Source organism: Rutidosis leptorrhynchoides, chromosome 7, assembly GCF_046630445.1.
Source record: "Rutidosis leptorrhynchoides isolate AG116_Rl617_1_P2 chromosome 7, CSIRO_AGI_Rlap_v1, whole genome shotgun sequence".
In the NCBI taxonomy this organism is placed as follows: Eukaryota; Viridiplantae; Streptophyta; class Magnoliopsida; order Asterales; family Asteraceae; genus Rutidosis; species Rutidosis leptorrhynchoides.
Window position 1 is genome coordinate 329432992 of NC_092339.1, and position 12009 is coordinate 329445000.

Sequence of the window (12009 nt, forward strand, 5' to 3'; positions counted from 1 at the left end):
GAGTAATCGAATCGTTTTATCCAAATTATTCAATAATGATAAAACTCTATTTATCAACTCATAATGGTCATAAAAATATTTTTATTGTTATCCATGACGGCCTCTCTTAAATTTCGGGACGAAATTTCTTTAACGGGTAGGTACTATAGTGACCCGTAAATTTCCGACCAAATTTAAACTTTAATCTTTATATGTTTCCGACACGATAAGCAAAGTCTGTAAAGTTGAGTCTCAAAAGTTTTGGAATTGTACTCATGTATTCAATTGACATTCGACTGCTCTCGACGATTCACGAACAATTAATTGTAAATAGATATGTGTGTATCTATTTATATATAATAATTTGAAATATTATATGTTGATGTTATTAAAATTAATAATATAAAAATAGGATATTAAAATAATTTTTATTTAAAATATATATATATATATATATATATATATATATATATATATATATATATATATATATATATATATATATATATATATATATATATATATGAAGTATATTAAGTAAACAGTAAATGATTGTAATACTCGTTTCATGTTTCGATTAATATTAAACAAGTTATACATTAATTTGAGATTTTTATGTAGACAGATCAAATGGAATTGTGAGTCATTTATATTTAACCTCCATTGTAAGATTTGATTAGTAGTCCAATCTCATTTAACTTTTTAGCCTTATATAAGTTAGATGGAGATATGCAGTTCATAATACATTCGGTATAAAACACTAAGATGATTTCTACTTTTCAAGACCACCTTGTATCCACTAGTACTATCATTTTTATTATTATCACTATTATTTATTATTATCAATATAATTATTATTATCATTATTTATTTATTAACTGAATTATTAATTGTAATAGTTATTAATAACAGCATTAGGATAATATTCTTAAGATGTTTTTATTAGCAATATTATTAACAATATTATTTTAATTATTAATATAAACATAACTATAAATAAATAATTAGAATCATAAACTGTTCTTGGTCACTATCATCCTGTAGGTAATCTTGATCTTGTCTCTACAATCTGTTATACGAACAAAACTAGTACCATTTGATTCCCAGCTAAACACAAAGTAACAAATGCAGTTGAGAATTTCACATCACTTTTATTTTTATATTCTTTTGCTATTCTAATAATGAACCTGTCGACGTCTCTTTTAGCTACAAAACAATCGCATATCTCAAGTTTGTGGAAACTCATTTGAATAATAATCCCCTTGATCAAAATTACATCACCTCTATCTTTTTCTCTCTCCCATTTGTTCTTCTTCTTTGCTCTACGAACACCCATGCCACCATCTACATGATATTATTGTGGCCATAAACATCCACAACCTGGTTCTCCTTTCTGTCTTTCGTTTCTGTCTTGGCAAAAACTCTCGAAACCCATACATCCATCACCAAAGGTATAACCATCGACCACCAATTCTTCTTTCACCTTCTTCAAAATTTACTCAATCAAGAAACATATAAAATTTATTGCTGTTGTACTTTTACCGTTTCTGTTTTCACAAGCCTCCCGACACCACGACCACCTAAATGAAAACCGCTAAAACTCCTTTGTGTTCTTCTACTATTTTCTGTGTGAACCTAAAACACCACCATAAACAACCTTCAAACGTTAATTGAACCTTCTGTTCGATCATCAAACGAACCTGTTCAAACTACTGGTATGCGTGTCTTCTCTTTACTGTTTTGCAATCATGGAACCACTAAACCACAACCAAATTATTTCTGGTATTGAAGTATTTCCTCTTCTACTATTAATTTACCTTAAATAAATGTATGGTGTCTATTTCCTTTATAGCAAATAAAAGGTGATGGTGGGACTAGGATTAAGATAAAGTCGATAGTGACACTAATAATTGATGCGTTTACAGAACCTCAATCCGGTTTTTATATCAAAATATTAAGCATTGGTGATAAATACTTGTATATAATAAGAGTAATGAGCTGTTGAGTTAATGGTATTGATTTAAAGAATAAAGGATAATGGGCAGTTGGGGATTAAATATCGATAAGGTCAATCGGTGGATAATGACTACTACTTTATGCTTCAACTTCGTATCCTAAGTGTATCATATATGGATCGTGGCATAATTTTTTTATTATTGGCCCGACAAGTAAAATACTTTGGGACATTTTTGTTAGTTAAATAATCATGTAAATATTTAGTGGAAGAATATATGAGATTAATTAAAACAGAAGGGAATTGAGTGGTAGTGATGACCCATGTAATATTTCAGTTTTCTTTCAAGATGTGGGCCGAAAACAATTAACCACTTGCTCCCTTTTTCATATAAGTATTGGAGGTTAGTAAAGTCATTATTAATGTTATCATTAGGGTTAGTGATATCATGATGATGATAACATGATTATGGTGTATCATAATAATCGATGATAAGGAAAATGAAAGAGGGAAGGTGGGACGAGGTGATTAGTAATTCGCTGCTGTTTTTCTTGAATTACCTGTCTGCAAAAACCGTATATTTAACACAACAATAAATAATGGGTTTAAGATTTAGCCACATACTTGCTTATTAGGTCGAGGATTAGCAGACGTTTAGTTCAATCTCTAGGTAATTGAGTATTGAAAATGAGCTCTGGATGGGCTGAAACTGCTACAGCCCTGTAAGCTTTTATAAACTTTGATGTAGAATAAGATGATCCACGATGAGATATAAAAGGAGAAAAGGAAGGTCAGATGTAGATTGATTAAGAGGATTTAATCCAGTAATCAAAACAGATAAGCTTTTGGTAGATGACTGGCTAGGCCGTGGTTGTTGATCGAGAGGTCGCGGGTTCGAGCCCCGGCTCTTGCATTTTTTTTTAGAAAAAGAAGAGGTGTGAAAGCAGACACAGGTGGGTTAAATGAAATTAGATGGGGATTATTTCAGAAAATGGGAAATGGCCCAATGGTTTAGAATGCATGTGGGTGTACAAGAGGTCGGGGGTTCGAGTCCGGGTTGCAACTATTTTTTTTTAAGCTTCTTTTAAGGTAGTTTTTCTAACAAAAATCTTTATTATATTTAATGTCATTATTATTAGAATAATAATAATTATTATTATTATTGCTTATTACTATTATAACTATAGTTACAATTAGGATTATTATTATTATTATCATTATTGTTAAGTTAATCATTATTATTACTACCATTATTATTATTTTTATTATTTTTATTACTATTATTATTATTATTATTATAATTATTATTATTATTATTATTATTATTATTATCATTAAAAAGGATAATTTTCATTAAAAGTATCATTTTACTAAAACTAACATTATTATTAAAATTATTATGAAAAGTGTCTTTTATTATAAAATTTGTATTATTATTAATATTATTATTTTATCAAAATTAATAATATTATTATTATCAATATTATTATTATTATTATCATTATAATAATTATTAATATAAGCATAATATTACTCTTAAATTTATTATCATTAATACTTTCATATCAACAATATTATTCTATTAAATAAGCAATTTAAGATATAATATATATATAAATTTGTTCGATTACCATTATACGAGTTAATATATATAATTGATATAGGTTTGTGAATCCGAGGCCAACCCTGCATTGTTCAGTATAGTCATATGTATTTTTACTACAAAAATACATTAGGTGAGTTTCATTTGCCCTTTTTACTCTTTACGTTTTTGGGCTGAGAATACATGCAAATGCTTTATGAATTGTTTTACAATATTTATATGTGTGAGTTTCATTTGTCTTTTTTTTCCCTTTACATATTTGGGCGGAGAATACATGCGCATCTTTTATAACTGTTTTACGAAATAGACACAAGTAATTGAACTGCATTCTATGATAGAATTATCTGGGGTTGGGATTGATTATTATGACACATATTATCACTGGTTTATTTCGGTTAGAGTGAATGAGCTCCCGAGTTGAATGAATGGTTTTGTATTTTGGCACCGGTTGTCCTATATTTTATATACATGTGTTCAGCCGTGGGGGAGTAAAGACCAGCACAGAGGTTCTATATTTTGAAGGCACATGTATTCAGCCGTGGGGTGAAAGACCGGCACAGATGGTTACTATTATATTTTGGAATCCTCACCAGGTGTTCTTCATATGAATGATATTTTTCTTGTGCAGTTGGAATGGGACTCCTGCACGACTTTTATAATACTTAAAATCTTGTGGTCTATTAAAATGATGAAATGAAATGATTACTATAAACTAATGAACTCACCAACCTTTTGGTTGACACTTTAAAGCATGTTTATTCTCAGGTTTGAAAGAAATCTTCCGCTGTGCATTAGCTCATTTTAAGGATATTACTTGGAGTCATTCATGACATATTTCAAAAGACGTTGCATTCGAGTCGTTGAAGTTCATTAGAGATTATTATTAAGTAAATGGCGAATTAGGTCATTTATAATTTGGATATTATGAAATGGTTTGCATGCCTGTCAACTTTCGATGAAATGAAAGGTTGTCTTTTAAAAACGAATGCAATGTTTGTAAAATGTATCATATAGAGGTCAAATACCTCGCGATGTAATCATATGTAATGTTCTCGTCCATATGGATTTGGTCGGGCCACTACATAAAATGCCCACCGGTAGGCCCACTATGGCACTCGGTCAAAATACGCATACACTCCTCACCGGAAACACACCGGCGGATAACCCCATCGGGACAACAACGAAAAAGATAGGGAGCCTCCCAGAAATAGTACTTAAGATCACTGAAGAATTTCTTCCTCTTCTGATGCGACCACACTTTTTCCAAAAATCCCCCAACGAGATAATTAGCAATGTCCACGTACCATGGCTCGTCCACCTTGTCCATCGCCATGAGATATTCATCTGGAAAATCATCATGGATACTCGATTCGTGAAGGACTTCGAGATTTGGGTTCTCGAGTCTAGACAAGTGGTCAGCCGCTAGATTTTCAGCACCCTTCTTATCCCGGATCTCGATGTCGAATTCTTGCAAAAGCAAGATCCATCTAAGCAGTCGAGGTTTTGCATCCGGTTTCGAAAATAGGTACTTAAGAGCAGAATGATCCATAAAAACTATAGTCTTAGACAAGACTAAGTAGGACCGGAACTTATCAAACGAAAAGACCACCACAAGGAGCTCCTTTTCAGTGGTAGTATAATTCAATTGCGCTCCCTACAAGGTCTTGCTTGCATAGTAAATGGGTCGGAAGTGTTTCTCGACCCTTTGACCCAAAACAGAGCCAACAGCAAAATCAGAAGCATCGCACATAAGCTCGAATGGAAAGGACCAATTCGGAGCAATTATGATTGGCGCATTGATCAGTTTCTCCTTAAGAAGATTGAATGCCTTTAGGCACTCTTCGGAGAAATTCCAAGGTGTGTCCTTTTCGAGGAGTTTGTTCATCGGGTTAGCAATTTTAGAAAAATCCTTAATGAACCGCCGGTAAAAACCGGCGTGCCCGAGAAAACTCCGAACACCCTTAACATCGGTGGGATGTGGAAGGTTCTTAATAGCCGTTACCTTCACGGGATCCACCTCGATACCGTCCCTAGAAATCTTGTGCCCTAGAACTATGCCCCCTTGAACCATGAAATGGCACTTTTCCCAATTGAGCACAAGATTAGACTTTTCACACCTTTCCAACATCCGTTCTAAATTAAGAAGGCATGAATCAAAAGTGTCACCGAAGACCGAAAAGTCATCCATGAACACCTCCATGCAATCCTCTATCATATCGTGGAATATGGCCATCATGCACCTTTGAAAAGTGGCCGGAGCATTGCAAAGGCCAAAGGGCATGCGTCGGTATGAGAATGTGCCATACGGGCACGTGAAAGTAGTTTTCTCCTGGTCCTCGGGCGAGATAGGAATTTGGAAATAGCCCAAAAATTCATCAAGAAAACAATAAAAGCTGTTTCCCGCTAACCTCTCTAGCATTTGATCCATGAAAGGTAACGGGAAGTGGTCCTTGCGTGTGGCGTCGTTCAACTTTCGATAGTCAATACAAACACGCCACCCCGTGACAGTCCTAGTGGAAATTAACTCATTTTTATCTTTGGTGGTAACAGTCATACCACCTTTCTTAGGTACACAGTGTACCGGGCTAATCCAAGGACAGTTAGAGATCAGGTAAATCAGACCTGCATCGAGGAGCTTAATGATCTCTTTCTTCACGACATCTTGCATGTGCGGGTTCAACCTCCTTTGTCGTTGCACCACAGGTTTGGAGTTATCCTCCATTAGGATTTTGTGGGTGTAATAGGAGGGACTAATACCCTTAATGTCGTGAATTTTCCATGCAATGGCCGGTTTATGGGCCTGCAGCATGGTTACAAGCTCATTTTTCTGACCTGTAGTAAGAGAAGAAGAAATAATTACCGGGAGCTTAGATTCCTCCTACAAATAAGCGTATTCCAAATGATCTGGAAGTGGCTTCAATTCTAACTCGGGAGGTTCTTCAATTGAAGACTTGCTCCGGTAATCCGCATCACGTTCGAGTTCTTTGAACTCCTCCTCAGTCGGCTCAAAGCGGTTTTCCATCAAGGTGGTCAAAATATCCACCTCCTTAACCTGCAACTCTTCATCAATTTCAACCAATGAACATTCTCCTGAACCCTGTAACTCTGGGAATTCCTGCAACAACTCAGACTGGACATTCATAGTGTTAAGAAAATAACATGTATCATCAGTGTAGGCAGGGTATTTTAAAGCATGGTCGATTGAGAAAGTTGCATGCAAATCATCTATCCTAAGGGTCAACTGTTGGCCATAAACATCAATGATACACCTAGCAGTATTTAAAAATGGCCGACCCAAAATCAATGGAATCCTCTCATCCACTTCCATATCCAACACCACAAAATCGGCCAGAAAAACCAACGACCCGGTCTTAACTAGCATATTCTCGATAATTACACGAGGGAATTTGATAGAGTGGTCAGCTAGCTGAATAGCCATACGTGTGGGTTTCAACTCCCTGGGGTCTAGCTTTAAATAAATAGAATAGGGCATTAAATTTATGCTAACCCCCAAATCTGCCAACGCCTCATACAATCCAAATTACCCAGTAAACAAGGAATGGTAAAACTCCCAGGATCCTCAAGCTTCTCGGGAAGCTTGTTTGCAACTACCGCTAAGCATGCGGCATTCAACCTGACTGAAGACACGTTCTCCAGCTTCTTCCTGTTAGTTAACAAGTCCTTAAGAAACCTTGCATACTTGGGCATACCTGCAATCACATCAATAAAAGGCAAATTAATGTTAACTTTTTTAATCAAATCCATGAACATGGACTTTTCTACCTCCAACTTTTCCAATCTCTGCTTTCTCGGGAATGGGAGCGGTGATTGATACTCTTTAAGTACCGGTTTCACAGCAACAGTTTTCGGTACCCTCACAACTTTCTCAATCACCTGTTCCGGCTCCTTATCCCCCTCCGGTTCACTAACAACAACCGGCTCACTATCCTTAACCAACGGCACTCGTATATCATACTCATCGGGCTTTCTCGGTGAATCATATGCTAAACCACTTCGGGTGGTGATAGCATTAACGTGCCCATTCTTCGGGTTAGTATATGTCTTACTCGATAACTCCCTCGGTTTTCTCACATTATTCTGATTAGCAAGTTGACCAATTTGTTTCTCCAAATTCTGAATAGCTGCTTGTTGATTTCGAAACATTTGATCATTCTTCTCATTGTTCTGAGTAACAGTAGTAACAAGCTGAGTTTGAGAAATCACAAGCTTCTCGATCATAGCTTCAAGGTTGGACTTTTTCTCTTCGGCTTGGGGTTTCTGAAAATACCCGGGAGCTTGCTGTTGATATCCTCCACTAGAACCTGACTGGAACCTCGAACCTTGATTACCTTGAGGATTATAGGGATTGTTGAAATTTCTATTAAAATGCGCACGTCCCTAAAACTGATTGTTGTTCTGTTGACTAATATAAGCAATCTCTTCCTTCTGATTCATAGTCAAACCTGCATCACAATCTTTTGCCAGATGTAATCCCCCACAATACTCACAACCAACCTTCATACCATGAATATCCTTATTTATCTTCTCCAAATTCCTACCAAAGGAATCCAACTTAGCACTTATAGACCCAAAATCGTCATATGCACCCGTGGTTTCGGTTCTCTTAACTGAAGCTGAATGGAATGACTCGTGATCTTGATGCCATTCGTGAGAGTAAGCAGCTTGTTTTTCAATTATCTCTAGCGCCTCTTCTTCGATCTTATCCATTAACGTACCACCTGCTGCTTGATCAATAGTCTGATGAGTTGGGATGTCACAACCCTTGTAGAAAATCTGGACCTTTTGTAAATCATTCAACCCATGTTGCGGACACGAGCGTAGCATATTAGAATAACGGTCCCAAGCATCAAATAGTGTCTCGCTGCTCTTTTTTCTGAATTGAGAAATTTCTGCTTGAAGTCTAGCAGCTCGAGACGCAGGAAAAAACTTCGATAAAAACTTATCCATCAAAATCTCCCAAGAGGTAATCGTACCCTCTGGTTGCTTATCTAACCATCTCTTTGCTTCTCCCTTAAGAGTCCAAGGAAAAAGCCTTGTCTTGCTTCTCCCTTATAATCGTGCCTATAATTTATAATGGAAAATGCCAGTTAAAAGATTACTACACACTAACGGGCAGTGTACCCGATCGTGTAATAGTATAAAATTGGTAATTCCGAAATCGTTCCAAGGACAGTTTAAACGTGAGAATTAAGATTGAAATTAATAAAATAAACTAGTTAATCTATGAAAATTGAAAGTACGAGATAGTTTGTTTTGTGGCTATTTAACGATTAGCCAAATCAAAGATCGATTAAAAATAAAAGACGATATTTTTGTGTTTTTAAGTTTATAAAAATAAATGCTGACTCAACAAAAAGTAAAGATATTTGAATTCAATGGATAAAAGAATGTTCGCCTAGATCTCCTATTCGTAGTGTCGTATGATTTGTTATTAAGAACCAGTTCAATTTATCAATACATGCAACTACAAAGTCGGTTTACTCAGAGTTCTCTTTTAGCAAACACGTCAAACTTGGATTTATTGGCTTAGGGTTCCCTTTCACCAAAGACCTCTTTCGTTTGTGACTTAGTAATTAACTAATTACAAGATTAAGATTCAATTGGTTACGCGTTCGCTCCACACAATTCACCCCTGTTTTGTTTAATCCTTGTTACCCGGTTTACCCCCTTGGTCCAGTAAGCACCCAATTGGTTAAGACAAATAAATTGAAAACTAGTGTACTAAATTAAAACAGGGTTCTCTTTGTTCAAACAAGATCACTAATCAACTAAGTAACAATAATCAATACCCACAAGAATGGTTCTTAATCAAAACTCATAATTATCATGCATTAATCAATAAAACGTTAAAGTATCATCCAAACACATACGAATATTCAATCTAGACAAACATTAAAAAGCTTAGCCAATCATGGCTAGAACAAAAATCACAAATAAACAATTAAGAGTATTCATAATGATGATAAGAATTAAACCTAATGAAAATTGTGTTCTTGATTGATAGACGGATCGAGATTTGTTTCCGGAATGATTGATGTGTTAGAATGACCTTGGGAAACCCCAAAAATCACCTAGGTTCATCAAAAAGCTGCTGGAAATCGTCTGGATGCGAAAGTCAAAAAGTAGGGTATTTTTCGGGCCTTAAATAGGAAACAAATCTGAACCGTGCTCAAAGTGGCGCGGCGCACCATATACTCGCGCTGCGCGTCAAATCACTGCGCGGCGCGCCATTTGCTGTAAGTTTGCTTTCTGGTCTTCTGAAAACTGTCGAACTGATTTTTATGCCCATTGGAGCGGCGCGCCACCTTTTGGAGCGGCGCTCCAGACCCTTTTCGCTGAATTTGAGCTGAAAACTCACTAATATCACCTGTTTTCGAACCAAACTTGAATCAAACCAATCCCTTTCACTTGCTTTCATATAAAATCACTAAAAACCGTCAAATATCTTCAAAATTCATCTCCTTGGTCTTAGAACTCGAACTTTCAAACACTTATCAAAATAACACCAAATCGTATTCAAAAGGACCAAAATGTACCCGATATCGCTAAGAAAAATGCATACAAAATATGCGATATCACATACATAATATAATTACATTAATAATACATACTACTATATTTTTATGATATTAAGTGAACTTTATAAATTTTATTACCCGAGTTATATAAGAATATATTTTTATTATATATAAACTTTAATATAAATTTTAATTATTAATAATTGACATGGATTATTTACTCTATTAAAAATTTGATAAATATATTTAAATATATAAAATGACCATATTTAAGTTATATAATAAACACATATAGATTTTAGAAAGTCATTTTGGATCAAACTAATTTTTGTTGACTTTTGCATATCGATCTCAAGCATTAGGATTGTGATATACTATGACTTGACCTAAATTGTTAAACAGATATTGACCATGATATAAATATATATATATATATATATATATATATATATATATATATATATATATATATATATATATATATATATATATATATACTTAATATAGGTTCGTGAATCTGAGGCCAACCCTACACTTGTTCAGTGCCGACATATGCTTAATTACTACGAAATACAGTATTGTTTCATTACTCCTTTATATATATTTTTGGGACTGAGAATACATGCGTTGCTTTTATAACTATTTTACAAAATAGACACAATTACTTGAAACTACATTCTATGGTTGAATTATTATACTGGATATCACCCTTTTAGCTTGGTAGCCTAAGAATTTGGGAACAGACCCCCAAATTGACGCGAATCCTGAAGATAGATCTATGGACTTTGACACGTCCCATCCGGGTTACGGATGCTTTAGTACTTCGATTTTATATACAGATGAGTGTACTTGTATATTGGGGATATTCTAGATGCATTTGTTAATGTCGGTTACCATGTGTTCACCATATGAATGATTTTTAATTCGCAGCTTATACGTACTATTTTGTACTCGGGTTACGTGTACAATTATATATCTGAAATCTTGTGGTCTATTAAAATGATGGAAATGAATGTTTATGATAACTAATGAACTCATCAACCTTTTGGTTGACACTTGAAAGCATGTTTATTCTCAGGTTTGAAAGAAATCTTCCGCTGTGCATTTGCTCATTTTAGAGATATTACTGGGAGTTATTCATGGCATATTTCAAAAGACGTTGCATTCGAGTCGTTGAGTTCAATAAAGATCATTATTAAGTAAATGACATATTAAGTCATCTATAGTTTGGATATATTATGGAATGGTATGCATGCCTGTCAACTTTCGATGTAATGAAAGTTTGTCTTTTAAAAACGAATGCAATGTTTATAAAATGTATCATTTAGAGGTTAATACCTCGCAATGAAATCAACTATTGTAATTCGTTTATAATTGATATGAACGGGTGGTTAAAAGAGAAAGGTAAAGACATTTGCGAAAACGTTGGGAATCATAGTGGTTCGTATGCGGTTAATTTGGATAGGGTTGAGTGTGTGCTTGATTGGCTCGGTTTTGGTCATCAATTAAAAATAAGGCGTATCGAGGATGTCTTGACACCCGAAAGGTGTGAGATTACTACTAATGCGCTTCTTGATAATTTGGCGAACGTGGCTACCGGGAATAGTGCGGGTCGGAAGTATTGTATTTGTGCGGATAAGAATTGTAAAGGGCATTGTAGGGGTTGGCATGTGCACGCCAACAAATTTTGCTTTTACACGAAGAAGAAAGGTGACACGAAAGGCGCGAGTAAAAGGAAAGGTAATGTTAAGAAAAAGAAGGTTAAGGACGGGACATTTTGCTTGCATGACTCGAGTGATGGGGATGAGATCGAGGGGACGCCTCAACGGATTTCAAAAGTTGACAAAGCTTTTGAGAATGTTAAGGGGACACGTATTGGAGCGGGCGCGGGAGATGTGTTTATTGGTAATGGGTTTTTCGACAAATTTAGGAAC